The sequence below is a fragment of the Pteronotus mesoamericanus genome, unplaced genomic scaffold (genome assembly GCF_021234165.1).
Source record: "Pteronotus mesoamericanus isolate MK-2021 breed Mesoamerican mustached bat unplaced genomic scaffold, CSHL_Meso_final contig_59, whole genome shotgun sequence".
NCBI classification, from domain to species: Eukaryota; Metazoa; Chordata; class Mammalia; order Chiroptera; family Mormoopidae; genus Pteronotus; species Pteronotus mesoamericanus.
In genome coordinates this window covers 743,037-752,173 of record NW_026555206.1, presented here as the reverse complement: position 1 = coordinate 752,173, position 9,137 = coordinate 743,037, and the positions used below count along the sequence as shown (strand labels likewise).

The window sequence follows — 9,137 nt, the reverse complement described above, 5'->3', positions numbered from 1 at the left end:
AAAAAAAAAAAAAAAAGTTTAAAATGTGAGCATTTTCTTTCTTTCTTTCTTTCTTTTTTTTTCCCCCCGGCTGGGTACAGTGAACTTTATTAATGGTGCATGACAAGGCAGGACTCCCTAAGCCCCTCCCCTCTTCAGAGGGTCTATGATGGAAACTGGAGGTCAGGAGATTCTCAGTGTGTTGGGGGATCGATTTGGGGGAAGGACTCCCCAGCAGCTGAGGGTCTCTCTTCCTGTTGCTGGGGCTGGTGGTCAAGGGGGCTCTTACTCCTTGGAGGCTATGTGGACTGTAAGGTCCATCACCCTGTTGCTATAGCCAAATTCATTGTCATACCAGGAAATGAGCTTGGCAAAGTGGTCATTGAGAGCAATGCCAGCCCCAGTATCGAAGGTGGAGGAGTGGGTGTCACTGTTAAAGTTGCAGGACACAACCTGGTTCTCAGTATAGTTCAGGATACCCTTGATGGGGCCCTCTGATGCCCACTTCACTACTTTCTTGATGTCATCATATTTGTCAACTTTCTCTAAGCAGCAGGTCAGATCCACAACTGACACATTGAGGATAGGGACAGAGAAGGCCATGACCGTGAGCTTCCTATTCAGCTCAGGGATGACCTTGCCCACAGCCTTGGCAGTGCCAATAGAAGCAGGGATGATGTTCTGGGCAGCCCCTCGGCCATCACGCCACAGCTTCCCAGAGGGGCTATCCATGGTCTTCTGGGTGGCAGTGATGGTGTGGACTGTGGTCATGAGTCCCTCCACAATGCCAAAGTTGTCATGGATGCCCTAGGCCAGGGGCACCAAGAAGATGAAGGTGCAGGAGGCATTGCTGACAATCTTCATGGAGTTGTCACACTTGTCGTGGTTCACACCCATCGCAAATATGGGGGCATCAGCAGAAGGGGCAGAGATGATGACCCTCTTGGCTCCATCCTTTAAGTGAGACCCAGCCTTCTCCATGGTAGTGAAGATACCGGTGGACTCCACAACATACTCAGCACCAGCATCAGCCCATTTGATGTTGGCAGGATCTCGCTCCTGGAAGATGGACATGGACTTTCCATTGACGATAAGCTTCTCGCTCTCAGCCTCCACTGTGCCTTTGAACTTGCATGAGTAGAGTCATACTGGAACATGTAGACCACGTAGCTGAGGTCAATGAAAGGATCACTGATGGCAGCAATATCCACTTTGCCAGAGTAAAAAGCAGCTTTGGGGACAGGCACCCAATACGGCCAAATCTGTTCACTCCGATATTCACCATCTTGTCTCAGGGTTGAGGGTGGCACTATCCGGGAAAATGCGGCTGTCCCTCGAACAGGAGGAGCAGAGAGCTGTATTTTTTTTTCTCTTTCTCAAATCACTAATGGATCAATTAGCAATTTCTAATTTGGTCTTCTACTCCCTTTCATCAGAATCATTTACTAATCCAAATAAGGCAATCATCATAATCCATTTAGCATACTGAAGGTTGCTCCTATTAATGATTTATCTATATCTCTGGACATTAAGGCAATTAGCAAACAATATAAATGTTATACACATATGGAGAAATTAAAAAAAGGCAGTTTATTAATTTAGCAGAGTTCTTTTGCTTATACTAAAACACAGTGATTAGAATTCCATTTGTCAGCATGAAAACTCTTAAACCTTTAGGCTGACTCTCCAGCCTTCATGACAGCTTCAGGCTGGGTGGCTTCTTTCACTTCTATACTGGCTCCTTTTACTCTGGCTGCTACATGTAGTTTTACATGATTATTAAAATTTCTCTTTCGGAATGGCAAATTCTCTTCTACTTCCTCAGGAATGTAGTAGTGGAAACCTCTCTAGTGAGGTCAGGCCCCTAAGAGAAGTTTCAGCATTTATCTCTAATCCTGCCACTTCAGGGTTCCCAGCAGGCCACTGCTTAAAGCCCAGGGGCTTCCTGACCCAAGCCACTGATGTCACATCTTGACCTCTCTCCACTCACTCTCTTCCCTGTGCCTCATGTCTTCAGGCCACATTCCTTCCTGTCTCAGGGGCTACTTTTACATTTATGCTAAATTTAGTACCCCCTTTACTCTTTCCTCTTCACCAACCCATCCTCCTTCCTGTCCTGAAGTTCAAATGCACAGAATGTAATTATTCAATACATTCATTACTGTTCCTTCCTAGAAAAGAAATGGAGAATGTGAAGAAGAAGTGCTGGAACTAGTGCAGGGAATTGACACTAGTTTCTGGAAATCCATGTCATTTTGGGAGTTCTTATCTCTGATTTGCAGTCTTAGATAACATGATATTACAATACAGATAACCTGATGGCCTTTTATTCTGTTTTTTTTAAGTCAGGAACATGGTTCTCCTAAACTCCCCTTATCTAGACATTAGTCCTTTCCCAGCCTTCCACCCTACCTATGATCCTTGAACACCTACTAGGAATAAGGAGCTGAGATGTTGCTTTTAGCTTATTATTTCATTTCATCCTCTGCATTATTCCCCCTTTACCAAGGAGATAACTGGTACTTGGAAACATTAGTCATTTGCCCCAAGCATAGCATGCTTGTATAGTACAGAGCAAGAATTTGAAGTGAAGTCTGATTCTTCAATTCTCTCTCAATTTACTACATTGTCACTTCTCTTCAGAAATTGTTGGAATATTAGATTAAAAATGAATAGTCATTTAGATGTTCTCTAATCCTTAATGGGTCATTTATTCTGTGTCCAGGCTGGTGATGCAGTCATTCTCCACCACACCCTAATACCCCTTTTCACACTGACAGACAGGAATGGGGGACACACAGTCTTGTTGTTTTACTTCAGTAAGGGAATCAAGTCATTTCCTCCTCTGTACTATGGAATAGAAAAGTCTTTAAGGTCCCATCTACTAGATCATAAGTATCTCTGGAACAAAACCAGAACTACTTAATCAGTCTCTATATAGCACACTCTATCTAGAGCAAATAAAGAAGGCTAGATGCCTAGCAGATGTTCGAGCATTGTTATTAAAAAATTTAACTAAATCATTCACATCTATATTTCAGGAATGCTACATTTCATCATTTTCAAAGTCAATAATAATAAAAACAATAACTGGAAAACATATTCCAAATTTAAGTGGCATCTAATTTAACATAGACATTATGGAACATTTCAGATAAAGTTTCTCATTAATTCCTCTTTCAGCCTGTCACCTAACAAATAAGGAAATATTGAGGAATTTGAGGTCTTACCGAATTGTCCAAAATTATGAAGTTCTTCAATATGGATTCAAATTCATAACCTACTTTTCTTTTAATTTTTTTGCCTAACAAAAAGGGCTTCATTTCTCTCTCTTTCTCTCTCAGTACCATTGGCAAAAAGGTAATATAAGCATCAATGCAAAATAGACTCAATCATATTACCCTTAGTATTAGCACACTTTGATAACAGCAGAAAGTGAACTCACAAATCTGTATCAAATTTTAAATAAATAAACACACAGATATGTCCTTGAAAAAAATATGTTCTTAATGAAATGTCCCTTACACCTGAAAAATTGAGTTGTCAAGACTCACCAGTTAAGGGACAACTAGTACTCTCCTGATTAAACTGTTCTATTCCATAGTACTTCTTAAAATTACCAACAGATTTATTATTTAAAAGAAATTACATAGAAGGAAGACCAAAAAATTCTATTAGGAATTTTGTAACTTTCAGGATATGCTTAATTCACTTTATTCACATACTTTTATGCCAAAGCTTTAGGAAAGGCTACCTTTCCTACCTGGCTACCAGAAGGTGATAACACCATGTAAGTCAGAATGTTTAAGTACGTTTTTAATAGTAAAAGCAGAATAATTTCTATATTGGTATTTTATGTCAATAGGTTTCTATTTTTAAATATCCTTTATTTTAAATAAAAAAAAAATATTGTGTCCAGATACTGTGTTTCTCACTAAATAGTGGACCCTCAATCCACTGTAGTTTTAAAGACTTCATTTAGTGAATAGTGATGTCAACATATATAGTCTGCTTAGCTCTAAGAAAATACTATTTGGCCCTATCTTTGTAGTGGATGAAAGGACAAAATAATTATGTATGTCTCAAATGTTAGTTTGCCCCATACAATAGCTTCTCTCTATCACAGGCTGCCCTAGTGACTGCTGTAGTAAATTGACCAAGGGCAGTAGTGAGCTCTGAGGCCTATCAAGGCCAGGCACAGTCTCTTCATTATTACTACAGGTATGGAGGGACCCAAGCAAAGCTCAGGCCACCCGCCTCACATAGCTTTTCCTAATGGCTTTACTATAGGCATGGCTGTGAGCTGCAGCCCAGAGGATGGCTGTAAAGAGTGGTACAGGCAGTCCCAGTCCAGGGAAATGCCAGTGAAACCAAATAAAAAACATTGACATGACTATGCTCACATGTGACTTTCAGGGCACTCACAAGAGTAATGTGCCTCTGGACTCAAGTCAGAGGGGCAAGAACAGGATGCTATTTTAATATATAAGAAATACACAAGCACATGTACACACACCCATATATTTCAAACACATCATATTTTTAGAAACTATTTTCTTTGCCTAAAAAATATAGTTAGTATGTTAGCATTTTTATAACAACATTTTTATGTTTACATGGCATTCCATTATATAGATATATCTGTTTATTTAACCAATCTTTATTGGTTGATAAAGATTCTGTATGAGTCTCTTAATAATCCTTTGTCAAAAGTTTACAACAGTATGTAGCCAGTTTGTAGTTTGTCTCAAACTTTAATGGTCTTTTACAATTCCTGGAGTTTTATGTGATCAAATGTATTAATAACTACTGCAGGATATATATTTTCTTACTCTAATTTTAGGCTTAGAAATTCCACTATTATGAGAAATCGAATAAATAAGCATATTAGGTCTGTGTTTTATACAGAATTCAATGGTGAAAAGAGAATTCTTTGAGGGGGGCATGATGTGAAATTTGGCTGTATCCAAAAATCTCAGCATTCTCAGAATTCTGAAAATAGAATCTCTCGATTTATTTATAAAGTAAATTAGTGTTCTGCTTTACATCTTATAGATTCATGTCATTTCTTACTAGATTTGTTCCCAGGGGAGAAATGAGAGAAAGAGAGATATCAGATAAGATAGTTTTAAATGCTTCCTGTTCTGTTATTAATAAACGGGTTCTTTTGCTCCCAATACCCTATCTATCATTAGTTTAATTTTGAGTCTAGAGTTGGGGAAGAGGAAGAAGTGATTTGGAGAGGACAGAATCAGATAAGAAGAGAAACTAAGACAAAAATCACTTTTGATTCCATCCGGATGCTACAAAGATGAGGCAGAGAGGAGGAGAAAATGATTGTGAGAAGCCATTTCTCGTGACCTCTACTGCCACACAAGCAAGGAAATGTTGTGGGGCTGGGAGGAGGCAGGCACTGACCACATCCAGATAAGTGTGGAGAAGTTCAAAAAGTTTGACAGTAGCAGGCCAGTTTACATTGTCAGAGGTGGGCCCTAAGTCTCCCAGGAAGAGACATTCATGTAGACAATGCAACACAGTGTAAGCCATGGTCTTCAAGATGGGTGGGACTGATGCAGAGCTCTTGGTTCCTTACAGCCTCAATGCACATGCAAGAGACCCAGCTGTGTCCTCGAATCCATGAGGGGACATGGAGGTACCAAAAGTGTTGATAGGCCAGAAGAAACTGGGCTGCAGTCATGGACTCCTCATGGTATGGGGAATTTGCAACCAGAGGTAAATAATGATGACTGTTGACTACAGTGGGTAGTTCTATCACATCTCCTCAAAAAGTCGGATGGAACTTGTAATGACACAAAAGTTACCAGAGAGGGATTGGTACTGGTGCATCATTTCATGACAGTCATATAATATGATCCAAATAACATTGTGCAGATTCAAGGAACCCACTTCTCCTGTCTTCACAAAGTCATATCATTTAAATAATACTAGAAGTGATCTTGGAAATAACACTAGAAGTGATCTTGGAAAAAGCAAGCATGAGAATAAACCATTTGCCTGAATCATCCAAGCAAAGACTAACTTTCATTAAAAGGCAGTTTAAATTATTGGAAAGAACACAGGTTATAAATTTAGACTAAATACAATTATTCCCTATCTTTACTCCTCCCTGCCATCCCATGGAGTTTGGATGAGGGGGGAGCTCACATAGAAAATGAGAACAGTTATAAAGGAATAAATGCTAAACTGCTTTGTACATCCCAGTTAATGAGATTGAATCTGTTATACTAATACCCACACACACCTACACACACACACTTTTCTTCCTTTTTATTTTTCTAATTGTTTTATAATGTTAACATATTGCATTTTCTTAGAAGAGAAGAAACATTCATTTTGGAAATCTTAGTCAGTCTTCCTTAAGAAAATTTCCCAGCAACTATATATCTCAACACACTTCAAAAACAGTTGAAACATTTTACTTATAATATTGATCCTACATTTTTACCTCACAACCTATTTGGCAAATCTGAGTTTGACTAATACAAGTACTATGCATCTTGGATTGCCATTACTTATAATTCACATCTGAGGAGATTTTCCTAAAATTTTTCATCTGAAAATTATATTTCAAAAATGAGTTGGACAAGATAAGAAAGACATAAACATTTTACCTTACCTTAAGTGTGAACAATTTCATTTTTAAAAGAATGTGTAAACAAACTTATTACTGTTGAAAAAGACAACTAAAGTCAATAAATTATTCCAAGAGACTAGAAAATTCAAGACAACCTTTTGCAGAATTTTTTTTAGCCATTCCTGAATGGATCTATTTCATCTTGACTTAAACTCAAAGTTACCCTCAAATAAAGATAAAAATGAGATGATAGTGAGGTTGAAGTGCTCACACTTATTAAGCTCTTACTGTGTGCCAGGCACTTTAAATGCCCTATAGGACTTAATATGTCCATCCCTTTAAGGGAGTTCCATACTGATTTATATTTTAACAGTTGAGGAAATTAGGAGTCTGAGAGGTGAATTAGTTTGCTTAGCTCTGCAGCCAGGGAATAGAGGACCTGATGTTCAGGTCTGGATCCTCAAAAACCAGAGCTCCTACCTGTCCTTCTATTTTTGTCCTCAGAATATTTGAGTTTATGTAGCAAAGGAAGCAGTATTTAAAGACTGGAAACTCACATCCATATTTTACCTTTGCCAGGTTTTTGTTGCATCATTCTAAGCAAATGATCCATTGCATTCTTTGAAAACCAAAGGTTATTGTGTATGTTAATGGACTTCAATTTTCTCCTGTATAAAGGAAGGAAACACCACCTAACTCACAGAGTTGTTTTGAAGGTTTTATTAGACAACATATGGACAGCACAGAGTATATTTTCCATATACAGCCAGGGACTTATAGTTATAGCAATTATTAGTAGTTTTATATATTTAAAAATGACTTCAGTTTAAACCACTACTTAGGTATATGATGATGCTAGCCTTCTAGAAACATACCATAGAACAATGAATGCATCCTTCCTGGGAACACTGAGGTGCACAGAAATGGCAATGCACACTGCTTCCAGTGACAGGAGTCCAGCCTTCTCTATCCAGCCTCGTTTCCCATGGCTTCCCAATAGATCCATTCAGTGTGTCCTTCAGAAATATGAGGATCCTCTTGAACCACATTACTTTTGCTTTCTGCCTGCTCTCCTTACCCCTCTAGAAAGCTCCTTTTCTCTGGGGGGGGAGGGGGAATCCCTTTTCATAGCACAAGACATAGGGCTTTTGTAAAAAGCAGCACTCTGGGATCAAGATACGATGCCAAGAACCCACCTCTGTCTGAACCCACTGTAGGAGTGCAGGGGTATCTGCCCACACATGTGAAAAGTCCCTCCAGGTCCCTTACTGCTATAAATATCTGCTACTTAATAATTAAGCTCAGATCCTCTGTTAAACTTTCTGGAATGACCTTCCTCACACTAATAGCACTCTTTTCCCTGTTCTTACTACGTTTACAATCAGAATTGTGGACTCTAAACAGTCTTCTCTAAATGTTCCTTGCAAGGCTGTCCTAATTCATCAGACCCTTCAGCCTTATCAGGACAGGAAATTACTTTTCTTTTCCAGGCCCTGAGTTGGTTGCAGGTCTATCTTACCATGTAGCCACTTAGAGTTCTTGGAGAGTAAATCCAAGAGTTGAAATCCAAAGGAGGGCACAGTAGCACTGGGAGCAACTCTTTCTATGCCCTCACCATAGAACACACCATGCATACCCACTAACCCCACATACCTACCAATGTACTGTTGAAACACAAAAGTGTAGCACAAATAAGTACAGCAGGGTCTCACCTCCTGTGGACCTCCCCATCTATGTGGAAGAAAATATATAAAGCAAATTCTCTTAACAGAGTTTTTAAACTAGCTATTCTATGAAGTTATTCAAAGATTTTTAAGTGTAAGAATGAGTAAGAATCCATATGTTGCCTCTTACTACCTATAAAAGCTTTGTCAAGTTACTTTACTTTTATAAACCTCAGGTCCTCATTTTAAAAGGGGCAACAATGTCCAGTTTATGAGAATAGTATAGAAGACAATGTGTGTGAATGAGCCAGACTATGGCTATCTTTTAGGATGCCAGTAAAAAGCTGCTACTGTGAAGACATCTGTGAGGATCATCTGCTCAGAGTCTTCAATGACCCTCAATTCTAAGTCAAAGCAGAGAGAAAATAAACCCCAAGTGTCAGGGCTTTGTCATTCAAAGGAAAAGAGATTTTTCTTCAACATCTTACCAGTCTAGGATTTTGCCTTTGCTACATACGGCATTTATGTCTTGATCAAATGTATTCATTTCATGTTGCTAGTGTATAAATTACCTTAAATAGTGCTTTAAAACATAAATTTATTCTCTTATGTTTCTGGAGCTCAAAAATCCAATGTGGTCTCACAAGTATTAGCTGCACTGGTTCCTTCTGGAAGCTCTAAGAATGTCTTCTCTTTCTTTTTTTTTTTTGTCTATATTCCTTGGCTCGTGGCGTCATCTTCCATTTTAAAAATGTATCATTCCAATCTCTGTTTCCATCATCACATCATCTTCTCCTCTGCCTGGGATTCCTCTTATATCACTCTGATAAGGATCATTAGGACTACACCAGTTCTTGTGAATAATTTGGGATAATCTCCCCATCTCAAGATCCCTACTT

The 9,137-nt window shown here is 38.8% G+C and overlaps 1 pseudogene; it reads right to left on the bottom strand.

The window, feature by feature from the left end:
- Positions 1-264: 264 nt before the first annotated feature.
- Positions 265-1,264, bottom strand: LOC129076321 (glyceraldehyde-3-phosphate dehydrogenase-like; annotated as a pseudogene).
- Positions 1,265-9,137: the final 7,873 nt, after the last annotated feature.